Genomic DNA, 13,176 nt, shown 5'->3' on the forward strand with positions numbered 1-13,176 from the left:
GTGTGTTAACTCTACAATACCTTTTCGTATTTTTCTAACTTTCTATTTTCTTGATTCTTAATATTGCTCAATGTTGCAATACTCATTGTAAAAACACGTTGAAGTCTGTTACCGATTAATATTTCTATCTATCCGAAATTTTTCTTTTCTTCTTTAATTCTAACGAAATAGATCTTCGCATTTTACATCAAGGATAAAATATATTTTATGTAGGGATTTATGACAATCTGCCTATCGGGATGGATACGCAGTTGCATCGATCGATTCGACGGTCGAGTGTCACTTAGGTTGAATTTCGCGGAAAGATAACCTTGGATGAGAGGAAGAAGCAGCCAGTTTGAAAATAACGAATAGAGTGTAGGGATATTGGAATCGTAATCGAGATTTCAGAGTTCGAAGACTTTTGAAGAGTATATGAAGCTTTGCCACTTCCGAACTGATAGCGCGTGTACTGGAGAACATTGCACGCGATTTAAAGTTTCTTCAAAGCGATTTGGAGTCACGAACTTTTGAGTTACCAAAAATCTTTCGATTAAGAAAAGTTGTATGTAATATAGTATCTTTCTAAAACGGACGAAGCACATTTATCTTGATTTTTTAATTTGATAGTGAATCAGTTTCTTAAAACATCCTTTGAATTTTAAGCAAACAATTTATTATTTTACTTTCTACTTAGTATTTCTTACTAGGATGGTAACATCATAACATTTTTTGTGCTTAATCGTATAATTTTGACATTTTCCTATATTTTTTCCATTAGATATAAAAAAGAAACAGAAGAACACGACTTTAGTTTTACACCACATTCAATTTTAACATAACACGAAACGAATCCTGATCGGACACGCGAACTAAGTTACCTCACGATTTTGATAAGGTTAAGCATTCCATAATTAAATTCGATCGCGTGTAGAAGCACGGATATACATATAATTTCATAGGTCTAGTCATCCTAGTTACGTGTACTCGTGACAGATGGCCATTTTTCCAGAAGCAAGATGAAATGACAAGCATCGTGAAATTGGAAGGAAAATTACACATTGTACTATTAACGTATATCTTGTAGGGGAGCGAACTTAGTCAATGGAGTCGTGACAGCATGGAAATAATTTTCTTTTTCCCATATCGTAATTACTCTCACCCTCTCGAATTGTGCTGTACTTGATAACAACGATGATGAAGCAACAAGCAGCCTCGTAAAATTTTATGTTACATCGAATAATAGAATATCGAAAGAATATAGGACATATCATTAATCATTGAAGATACTTTCTATTATAGTAACTTCAGAAAATATCTTGAAAGAGCTCGTATGACGTCCAAACTGTATGCTGTATAGTTGATTTTCCATTATGACATTTTATATTGATCGTATAAAGTTAGTTGAATGGTGAAAAATTAATTTTAAAGCTTATTAGCTCAGAAATCGATTTTTCACGGAATTTCTACACGACCAGGTAGGTCTACAAACATTTTTACAAAATAAAATTTCAAAGCTCCGAAAGAAGCAAGATTTACGACGAACCATCGTACCCATCAAACTCACTCATCTATATTTTTAGATTGTAATGAACTACGCAATTAGTCTTATCCTCCAATTTATTAAATTTATTGTCAATAGTATTTCATGAGTATTCACAATTTCTTTTCAAACCAAAAATCTCAAATCGCTCAAAGGTGCAAGATTTCCGACAAAGCATCACATACGTGAAATCCACTCACGAAGAACACGAGAAGCAAACGGAACCCAACCCCCTTGCTCCAGTTAACGAAACGACACCTGAGTCACTGACGATTCGACAATTCGCCGATGTCATATATAGTGCAATGGCGCAAACACGTTCGAGTTGAACCGTTTCAACCTCTCGAAAGTTTGATGGCTTTGCGACGGATATGCACATCGGTTTACGAGCTATTTTATTGCGACAGTTTGACCGTGGTTTCATTCAAACGAGGAAAAAAACGAATAGGAAAAGCGTAAGAAAGGAGCGAGTCAGTCCCACTTGAATCTAGCAAATTGGCAGGTGATAATGGCATCGTTATCCGAGGAAAAAGTTTCACCAAATCGAGTATCCGCATCGTGCTAGAGGCTTCTGGCCAGATCGAACGCGATCGTCGCTCGTTGAAGGACGGATTAAAACTGTCAAGTAAAATGGCCATAGCCACAGAGGCGAGGAACTATTTTTGCTGAAGACACGAATCCTTGCGTTAAAAGTTAAATTAGTTATGTGCAGTTCTGGAAGTTAAAACTGCCATGAAGAGTTAATGAGACAGTGCCCATGCTACAACCTTCCTTGTCCACCAGATTTTGATTTATTTACGGAGACATTTATTATATGTAGATACACAACACATAGATCGTAAAGTGTGTCAGTTGGATCAGTAAATTCAAAGGAGCTTATGAAATGTTGTTAATATAATCCGCCACTTAATATCAAAGTGGAAAGTTCTGTATATCGAAGCACATTGTTTTGAAAGTGACACAACTCAGAGAAAGTGTCTACATTTAAAAAGGAGAAGTATAAAAGTGTCTTTGAATTTATTTATCTTAAATACAAAGACTTGTTTCTGAATATAAAGAACTTAAAGAAAATTGCTATTGAATACTTACAAAAGAAACTTACATTCAAGGACAAAGAACTTAAATATAGCAATCTTAAATGCAAACTAATTTAATTTCAATCATTACTTTTATAATCACACATTCACATGCTATTTTTAATGTTATTTTGTGAATATAAAACAAGCCAAATCCTATTTTCTTTGATAATTACATATGTATACAGTTTACATTCCAAAATCGCAAAAGAATATTTTTTCCATTTTCACAGAGTATTAAATTTCCATCCATCCAATTCGCGATAAAGAGATATAATATAGAAGTAGAAGTCACTTACATGAGTGAAGCCCATGTCGATATTACTTCGTGCCTCATAGGGGCAATTTGAGATAATAAAATTCGTATTGTCCGATAGTGTTCCCGAGCGGAAGAAGTTGCCGGCCAACAGAAATGTTAATAAAGAACTTTGAAAGTTATTTGAAAAACTTTGGAATGACGTATGCCTGGCAGCCGCATAATTAAATTTAATCCAAGCGACGGCGACGCGCAACAACTTTTAATGCCGCGTTAATATCACGCGTGTGTCGCACCCAACTTCCATCGCTATTCCTAACGACTGCCACGTTTACGTCGTTTGAACTATTTCCAAAGTAGCTTTTGAAATTGCGACTTGAATTTCGTACTTTTATTAAATTGGGAACTGGCAGTTTATTTTAAAATAAAAATTTCTTTTAAACAATAAGATGATTATTTGAATTCGGTTTAAATTAATTTTCACATTTCTCCGTCTTTTGTAACAATTTCATATGGTGAGATAAAATTTATATCGTTAAAATCTTTAATTAAAAGAACGATAAAACTTGTGAAATTAATAAATGCAAAAATATACAGAAATTTCATTATATTACATTTGATAAAACAAGCTGCAACTTTATAACTATTTATTTGTTAATTAAATTTGATACCAAAATATAAGTTAAGTTGGTGATCTGAACGTTCTGTATGTACTTAAAAATACAGATACTTTATTGTTGATAAAAAAATTTGCAAGTCTTATTCTTTGATTGTATCAATTTTTGACAATTCTACATCAAGCAATGAATTACGCTGGAGACACGAATGGACGAGTTAAAGTTCCTTCAGGCTAAATATAATAACTCTAGCTCGAAGTTACTTCGGTGTTGGTGTAATAAGACCGTGCTACTGTTGTTGTTAGTGAAGTTGACGTAGTGAAAGTTTTAATTTAATTAAAGAAAGAAGTTAAATCTTTTGTAGAACAAGCTTCTTCGTTGATAAGATTGAATCGATACGAGCAAAAAGTGGTTACAATTGTGAAAGATACTCTCTGACAAGCTTCTCGGTTCATTCGGGATTCCTAGTAGGTTTTGTTTTAGTTTTGAATAAAGGAACTTTATTGCTTTTATGAGAGTAACATAACGCTGGGTGCAAAAAGATATGGAGGCACGTTTTGGCTTCTGTGTATGATAATATGCTATAAAAACAGAAGGACGAATAAAGTACATAGGACTAATGTATACATCAATTATGTAGTCCCAAATTATATACATATAACAAAAATATTTTTACGCTAGAGCACATTTAACTTAATGAACCAAATGAACTGGAATCTATTTCCAAAAATATTCATTAATGCGTTAAACATCTAAAAATAATAACAAATCTCTATAGACCCTTTCTAAAGAAACAAAACAATTTATATTTATAGAAAGAAAGTATAAAAAGCTACCAGTAGAAATGCTTCAAGCTTAGCAAGAAATAATGTAAAAATCATCAGATACCTCCTGCATCTACGATCTTACGTAAATCATTAGCACGAAACGGAAAGTTAATTTTTAACGTAACGGCAGCAATTTACGAAAGAACGAAAACAAAATATCCCATAATTAAGAAAAACGTGGTAAATTATAGAAGCACAAAACGGTGTAAAACGAGGCACGGAACTGTCCGGAAAGATTTGTGAAAATAGATTCAACGAGGGAAATACGGTGCATCGTTCCGATAAGACACACAAAAGACGACGAAACAGCAGGTTCACTCGCACGTAATATTTTTCCCTTATTTATCGCCGAACTTGGCCGATTCCTTTCTACAGACTCGGCCATCTTCCTCGCTCCTGTTCGGATTATAGGTGCCTCCATTTTCCAGGAACCCCCGTCGCACACCGTAAAGAATGGACCTTGTTACGTCTCGTTAAGGAGTTTCACGAAAGTTTCGCTTCTACCATGCTCTTCTCTCAATCTCCCTTTTGTAATAACCACGAGATGAGTTTACGGTGTTAGAGTCTGGGTTGAAACGAGAAACCAGACGAAGAGAGAAGGAAGCATCGACGCGAGGTATCCAGCTAATTCATAATAACTATCGTGCCATCGCTTGACCCGGGTCGCGCTGCTCTTCTAATTACATATAAAACCAACTGTTCTCGAAAGTCTGTCGACCATTGCGAACGCGTTTCGTAATAATTAAATTGCTTCGTCCAGCTCTTTATTAATAAATTGCATGGCGAGCGTACTGGGTCTACTACTGACTTTCCGCGTGGCGAATTGTTTGCTCGGACTGCATTAGTCTGTTTATCCCTGGAAGCTTTCTTATTAATGATTTTGACGTTGATAAGTTTTATTTTTTTGCTATCTTTACATTATTATATCAGGAGAAAAAAGCTTTATTATTATCACTCGTAATCTGCAGACCTCCATTATGAATTTTTACAAATACATTCGTAGATTGTTCGTAGTGTAGTTCGTGACACTACTTGATCCAATCCATTATCTGCAATAAATTGAAGAATTACAGATACATCTAGATGTTGTTTTGAGATGCAGAAGATTGTAAAAAGCTATGAAAATGAACAGTATTTGTAGAGATTACACTGGATAAAAAAGTAGATGTTCGAAGGAAGTTAAGTTCCAGGTTTTTCCAGGAGGGAATGAAAATTTGTTACACACGACCGCTAGACACTTGGGCGCTACAAATTATAAACGTATATGTTGTCCGAATGAGCTGACTCTCTGTGTCTTAACAGGCCTTTTATCCGTTATTTAGATATGAACATAGTACACAATATATTACGAAAGTATTATTTTTTTAAATTAGAAAAGGAGACAAGACTTTGCTAACAAATGAAACAGCTCTAACGAGAAATATGAGAAATTAATATCAGCACAATGCCATCGCTAATTACAATACGAGGACGAGGCAAATCGATTAACGAATAAGAGGAAACTTTGATCGTAATTAGGAATGAAACATCATTACGGGATTTATCGGACGATGGAAAGATATTAGAGATATTGAAGTTCGGCTCGATTTATCGAAGTATTAATCTTTGATAAATTAGTGGAATCTTTTAATCAATTTGGAAATGACAACGAAAATAATCATATGAGAATGTACACGTGAAACTGCACGTTAGTAATTATAATTATATCGAAACACGTGAATTAAAGTATAAATATAGGTTTCAGTCGATCAGAGAAATTCCCGCTTAGAATGTTTCTACATTTTGCCTCAGATATTTCGTTCTCTGGAGGGTAAAATACAGGTACATTACAGATAGAGAATCCGACAACAGTACAGAAAATTCTGTTTCAGCCGTAATTAAGAAATCTTGTTGTCTAGGGCACGCGCTGTTGCTTTACTCCGGAGGAATCTTCCACGGCTCGTTTTCCAACCGCGTTTTGTCCCACGTTCTCTCACCGTTAATCTTACATTATTCTCGACATGAACGTGAACGTTTTGTTCAAGTTTCCGTTGAGGGCAGAAGCGTAGAATCGCGGGACCGGCCTTTAATACGATGGAAATGACCGAAGAATATAAACGCCCAGGCGAATCGTTACGAAAATATGAATCTTTTATGGCGCCAGGTGTCGCAAAGATTAAGCATAAAAAAAGTGATTCCTTCTGGTTACGACGTCTAAGACAATCACTCTCGAGGTTATCAACCTATATGTCTACGCAGAACATTCCATTTGCAGTTTATAGATTTGCAATTTCGCACGCACTACGTCAATTTGATAAATATAGCTGTTAGGGCTTTAACTCTTGGCCATGCTTTAACAGGAAATAGGAAAACGTAGAAATAAGGAAATAAATTTAGCACAGTGATAAATTCGAAATTTTTAATGACGATCGATGGCCTGTAAGAGTAACAGAAACGGATATACACGAGAATAAAGTTTGATTCAATGAATACAGAGTTAGCGATCGAAAGGAATCGACAGCTACTGCTGTAACGTTCGAACTCTTTCCAGAGAGCTACTTTTAACTTCTCGTAGCAGAACTGAGTACGATAAGGTAGGACGAAGTTCAGAAAATTCTGTTTCGATACTTAAATCAGATTTGATGACACGGAAGAGAGAGAATATTCAAGGAGAAACAGATATATCCCGTGTGCAAGAATTCTACTAAAAATTATTGAAAGCTTATATTATTTTAAATGCAAATAATTTCTTTATAACGTCCCGTATAAAATTTTAAGAAAGAGAAAATATTTCATTGGAACCGAATTTTGTTAACTTTCCACAACTTTAAAGTATAACGTAGTTTAGAAGTGGCAGGATTAATTTTTCTTTTCTTTTTCTTTTTTCTTTTTCTTTTTGTAGCGAATTGAAAATGATCGGTACAGAGTGATAAATGTGTAAAAAAGGACTAAAGTGATAAACTGTTATGAAAAAAAGTGAAAGAATTATATGTGTGTTTTATAACGTATAGATTCTTTATTAAACCTACAAAATCTTAAGTACTCAATTTATGTTAACTGAGATGGATAAAATCAAGACGTAAACATTTTAATAAGAATTTCAACACTAATATACAAATTACATCACTAAACAATAACGCTGTTATTATTTTAATTTTACTGATACGGTAATCAGCTTAGCTCTGAGTCATTATGAACTCTGTTATTCAAACTTTATGTTAATATTTTCTTGGTCAAATAGAAAATATGAACACGTCTGTCTATCATTTAAGATTAGCTGCATCAAAATAAAAATAAAGGAAGAAATAGTATAAGAAAGAAAAATGTATACTCGCGGTAATTACAGTGCGTCCAGAGTAATAGTGAATCTTTTCCAGAATATTTAATCAGATTTGGCAGAGTAGAAATCATCCCGTATACAGATCATTATTATTACTCTAGTATATCATTATTTCATTTGACATTTCACAATCCCGAGCCTATTTGTAACACAATACCATGGAATACCCTTCAAAGCAAATCCAAAAATCCAATATTAACATTGTTATGTCGAACGAAACGAATTCACGTTTTGATACATCCGGATGGTATTTTATTTCCGAACATCCACGAGCCAAGCAATAGATAACGATCCACGCCGAAACTGGACAGTCGTCGGTCCATTCTCAAAATTTAATTAACCCAAACAATCTGCTTCATCGTATATCGAAAATTCGTAATTCGATGAAATAAAGCAAGATTCCCAGCGGATATTCCGAGTAATTTCGCGAGCTCGATAGTCGTGGGATGATTCCCTGACTAAGAGCGGTTAATTCTGATTCTTAACGCGTATAATTCGCGAAACGGATAATTGTAATTCTTAACTCGTGTAATACGAAAGGGAAAGGATGGCAGTCGTTCGCCAGAACGAAGGGAAAAGGGTGGCTCTCTTGGGCGAAACACGGCGACGCCTCTGACGAATGCAAGGTAAATAAGGACGATGGAGATGGAGGAGAATAGTGGAAGCTTAATGTCTGGCTTCTTGGCAGTTGAAATAAATTAAACACGGTCTTACGCGCGCTCATGGAATGTTCTCGAGAACCAACGATTCCAAATTTCGTCCTCCTCTGACTGCATATTTATTCAGTACCCTTCGTCCACCACGCCAGTTTCTCCCTGCTCCTTCCATGGACCGGCTTGTAAATTAATAAGGCAGAGTAAACACACGGCACGACCAGTAGAGAGGGCTGGAGTATTATGACGGGGATCGAAAGAGAGTATCGTAGGCTAAGGGTGTCTCTTGTTTAAAAGGTCGGTGGACGAAAGGTTGGATGTAAATAGACGACCATTGATTTTCGAGTTACAGTGCAACTTATATCGAAATTAAATTTTAGTTGATGTTTGGTTAAATAAACTTCTATTGATTGAATCTATTTACACTATCGGCCAATTTATGAAGGTATATATATTTAACAACAGGTTAACAGTGCCATAAGTTGTGTACTTAATTTTAATAACAAGGTTTAGATAAACAATTTTTATTTTGTCCGATGTCCTGTGTCTGTTGATTTCGCAAGGAGAATAGTATTGCTCTTAATCTTAATTAGTTTCTAATTATATTTCAGTAACATCCGTGTATCGTTAAATATATGCTTTTAAGAAATGTATTTTGTATATACGATAAATACATGGCTGCCTTGTATTTGACTGTATACAATCTAATTACTTATCGTATTTCTATAATTTTAATGTATTCTATTGAACGGTAGAAAATTTCGACAATAAAGCCTCGCACAAAGACCTGAAACTACCTAGCACCAAAAGCGTTAAAAATGGCTTTCATTTGTCCATGTAAGAATTCCGTGGAAGAACGTCGGTTTTTCTCTGGCTTTACTAGAGACTGAATGTCATGATCGTGTATATGTATACGTCAACCAACTAGCCAGAGATTTTCTAGATGATAAATACAGCTGACATAGGGATGTGTGTCTGTTTTAACGCCGCGGGACGTTTCCTTAAACCATGTGAGAAAGCGGGCGCGATTCTGCTATATTTTTCTAGCGTAATGCAGTCGGGAGTTTAAGAAGACCCAGCCGAAAATCTGCAGTCACCTATTGCTTCCAACTATCCTTGCGAATTCATGAATTTGTCGTGAAACATCCGTAGACTATACGCTTTAGTTGCGTTTCCATGAAGAAGAAGGAGAGAAGAATTTCGTACTTAAAATTTTTGCAATTTTTCAAGAGAATATTTTAGAAAATTCGAGTATTTCGTTGAGAAAATTGAACAAGTATTTCCATAATTTATTATGGTAGCTTTAGAATTACCTGGAGGGAATAAATGAACTAAGTTCGGATAATTATGGCGATCAAAATTGAGGAGCAAATTGAAGATTGTTATGATACTTGAAGATAATGTTATCGGTTAACTGCGAGTAGTTTGTATACCGTAAAGTTAGTTAATTCAGAATTTCCAGCGGTTTCCTTGTTTAAAATTGGTTTAACGCTATAGAAATATGTTTCCTAAAATATCAGAAAAATTGTAATAATAAAAATATCTTAAAACGTAAATAGACATATAAAAAATGGTGAAAAGAGAAGATAATAAATAATAAGCATAAAAAATATTAAAGTAATAAATAATATAACCAAAATTTTTTGTTTAAAAATTGTACTTTTAAATAAGTATCTTCAAAAGTGAGGCTATTTGTATGAAAATATTATCAGATTTGCCTTTTTCTTTTCTTTCTTTTTACGTGCAGGAAACCTTCATAGGCACCCCGCGTCCTTATTTATATTTATATTTCCTTATTTTTATGTATAATAATATGTAAAATTTATGTATAATATTATTATGAAATTGAAAGCTACGGATCATACTTCTGAGAATTCGCGGCCAGTTAGCAAAATAAGGCTTAGTGGTCAGCGAGCCGAGAGGAGTGGAAGGGATAATGGTAGTCAGTTAAGGGACAAACTGAGAATATACAGATTTATACAGATTCATTGAAATGCGGATGAAATTATTTTATTCGATTGGATTTGCCTGTAACCATGTTAACTGGAAACTGATTTTAATGGGTGATGCGGGAGAAATTATCACAAATAATTCCTGCTGTTTCCTAATATAAATTTTAATTAATGAATTTTTGCATTGATCATTTCGAATATCGTATCTCTTCGATATGATATCTACCTAAGAGAAGTTAATAAATAATAGCACTCACTCCGTATTTCCATTATTGGATCCATAATTACTGTCATTATTCATGCCAACCAAGATGACTTCCTCTACACTGTTTTCATTTCGTGACTATAAAAGAACAACCTGTACAAGTAATTTTGTCAATACATTGCGATAATTTCAATTATTTCCTATGTAAATATTAATTAATTAAACATTTTTACCACCTTTGAGTTCCCCATAAGTATACATAAACATTCATTAACCCATTTGATGCACGATTGTTTAAAATAAATATAAGTATTTTAATTTTTTTATTATATAATAAAATTATTTCTCATTTAGAAAAATCGTACATCCAAATATTAAAGAACTCTCGAGAATCGACGAAACGCGACTTTAATGCGCATAAATAATCTCACACTGACTCTAATCACGATCTTACCAATTTCTCGAATTTTCATTCTAACCGGTTTCACAGTATACACCTTCTAATCAACAAGGAACCGATTATCACGAGAAAGCCTAATTACACCGTCGTTTTTCTATGGAGGAGAAGACGCGGTAACGCGCAGTCCTCGAACTACAGAAACTCCGGCCGGATTCACAAGAGGGTTAGCGAGAGCGACGGAGCGGTTATACGAACCGGATGATTAAATTCCCAAAAGCAGTCGGTGCGCGCTCGCGATTCATCGTCTGTCCCGGAGTGCTGTAGTTACAGTGTAGATCGTGGAGAAGACCTCTGCGGGTGCCTATAAGTGTAAAAGCCTTGAGGATGCAGCCTAACGTAGCAAATCTAATCCTCAAGGAAGTCGATGCGTCGAGGTTAACGAAGCGGCGTGCACAACGGGTGTCGGGTTAATCGAGTTTAATCTATCCCCACGCTACTTCACCGATTTATCGCGAAATTTCGTCCGCTGCATTCTTATCAAGTACCTCGATCCTTCTTGAAACCTCTACCGTACTGGTTTTACGCGAATAAATGAAGAGATGGGGCTTATGGTTTAGTGATAGTAATTTGTTTTTAGATTTCATACTGTTAGATATAAAGAAAATTTGTATCTTTAGGATTTATATATGACTTAATAACTGATTGTGAAAATGCTCGAGTGAATTCTGTGAACTGTACGAATACCGCACGAATGTTCACATTTCCAAACACATTTCAAACTTTTGCCAATTATAATTACCATAGTCGTGTCTCGTTATAATACTAGTAAAGTTCCAAAGTGTTTCGATAAGACAAATGATATATTCGTAACACGTTTCTATAAGCGTTCAAATACTTTCCTGTATGATTGATAATTAACTATCAAATCGTTGAAACTATCTGTACATAAACACTGGAACGGTTAAATTCGAATGGAAACAAAACCAACTAAGACTACGATAAAAATTCCTATAAAGGAAAAAGGCTTGTTCCGAGTAATACCTGGCCAAGAGCATCGTCAAAAGCTCCAATTTAGACTAAAAGGATATACTGGTTCGTCTCTCGCTGCTCTTTCTCTAAACTAAATTAAATTAGATTAAACTAAGCTCTATATGAACACATTCTTCCTTAAATTTCCTTATACTTAAAAAAATTTACTTTCAAAAGATTTCCTCCGTGAAACATAGGTATGTAAAGGACAAAAAAATTTCCAGTAAATTTCGTTCTAACATTCAAATAACGAAGCCTCATTTATCATTAGACCGGCAATTCCATTTTTACACCATTTCATTCAATTTTTCGTTCAAAGCCTTCTGCGATCGATTGAACATCTCTGCACAAACACAGAAATTTGACAGAAAAATTAGTCTCCGAAATACATTATTCTATCTGCTCTTTCTTTGCCTATACATGTATTTCCAGCATTTATTGAAATAGCATTTTATTGAATAATATATGCATAGTTTCTTCAAATAAATTTTTGCCAAAATAACTTCATGAATCTTTTCTCGAAAAGCTCCTCACCTTTTTCGATAATGAATTCCTTCGAGTATCTTTTACAGGCTTCTGGAGTATTTAATTTCTTATATGGGTCTTCCGAATAAGTATTGTTAAAACTGCAATAAATAATAACGAGAGTATACGATGTTCAGACGAAGTTGAACATTTCAGCTAATGTCCAAAATTTCTTGCTTGCTCTTCATAATCATTGTCACACAGGCAAACGAAAACCTGTTTTATTAATAAATTTTGAATATTTCTTCTTAATTCTCTTTCGTATCCAGCTAAATTTGTTTGAACATTTCATTATATTATTTGGTTGAAGTTCATAATAAAAAACGATGAAGTTGCCGAGCAATCTAGTGCACACTTGTAGAGTAAAAAATAAATCTCAGATGAAGTTTCAAAAGTTTAATAAATTCAATTGAACTTCTGAGACCCAAGTGTGAAAGATGCTTGTGTAGAATACTTAATGGTGTGTTTAGCGATGACTGCTCGGCCTTCATTTCTGGTCACATCAACTTTATCTTTTATCATCATGACTTGTCGCTGAACCGCCTTTGCCTAGTCCCTTCTTTTTTTTTAACTCGTCGCACTTTCCCATCGTTAAAGGCGAATACACATCGACATCATTTCAAACGGCACAGGACCAAAACGGTCGTTTATTTTGCAAACTTATTAACGTCGTTTGACTTTGTCAGCATTCCTCTACTCACGACATTCGTTTTCATAAACCTACAACCTACCGCTAAATCCGTAAATGGAAGTTTGAATAATAAAATTCTGAATTTAGAAAATTCATTACTTTAT

Source organism: Bombus affinis, chromosome 15, assembly GCF_024516045.1.
Source record: "Bombus affinis isolate iyBomAffi1 chromosome 15, iyBomAffi1.2, whole genome shotgun sequence".
In the NCBI taxonomy this organism is placed as follows: domain Eukaryota; kingdom Metazoa; phylum Arthropoda; class Insecta; order Hymenoptera; family Apidae; genus Bombus; species Bombus affinis.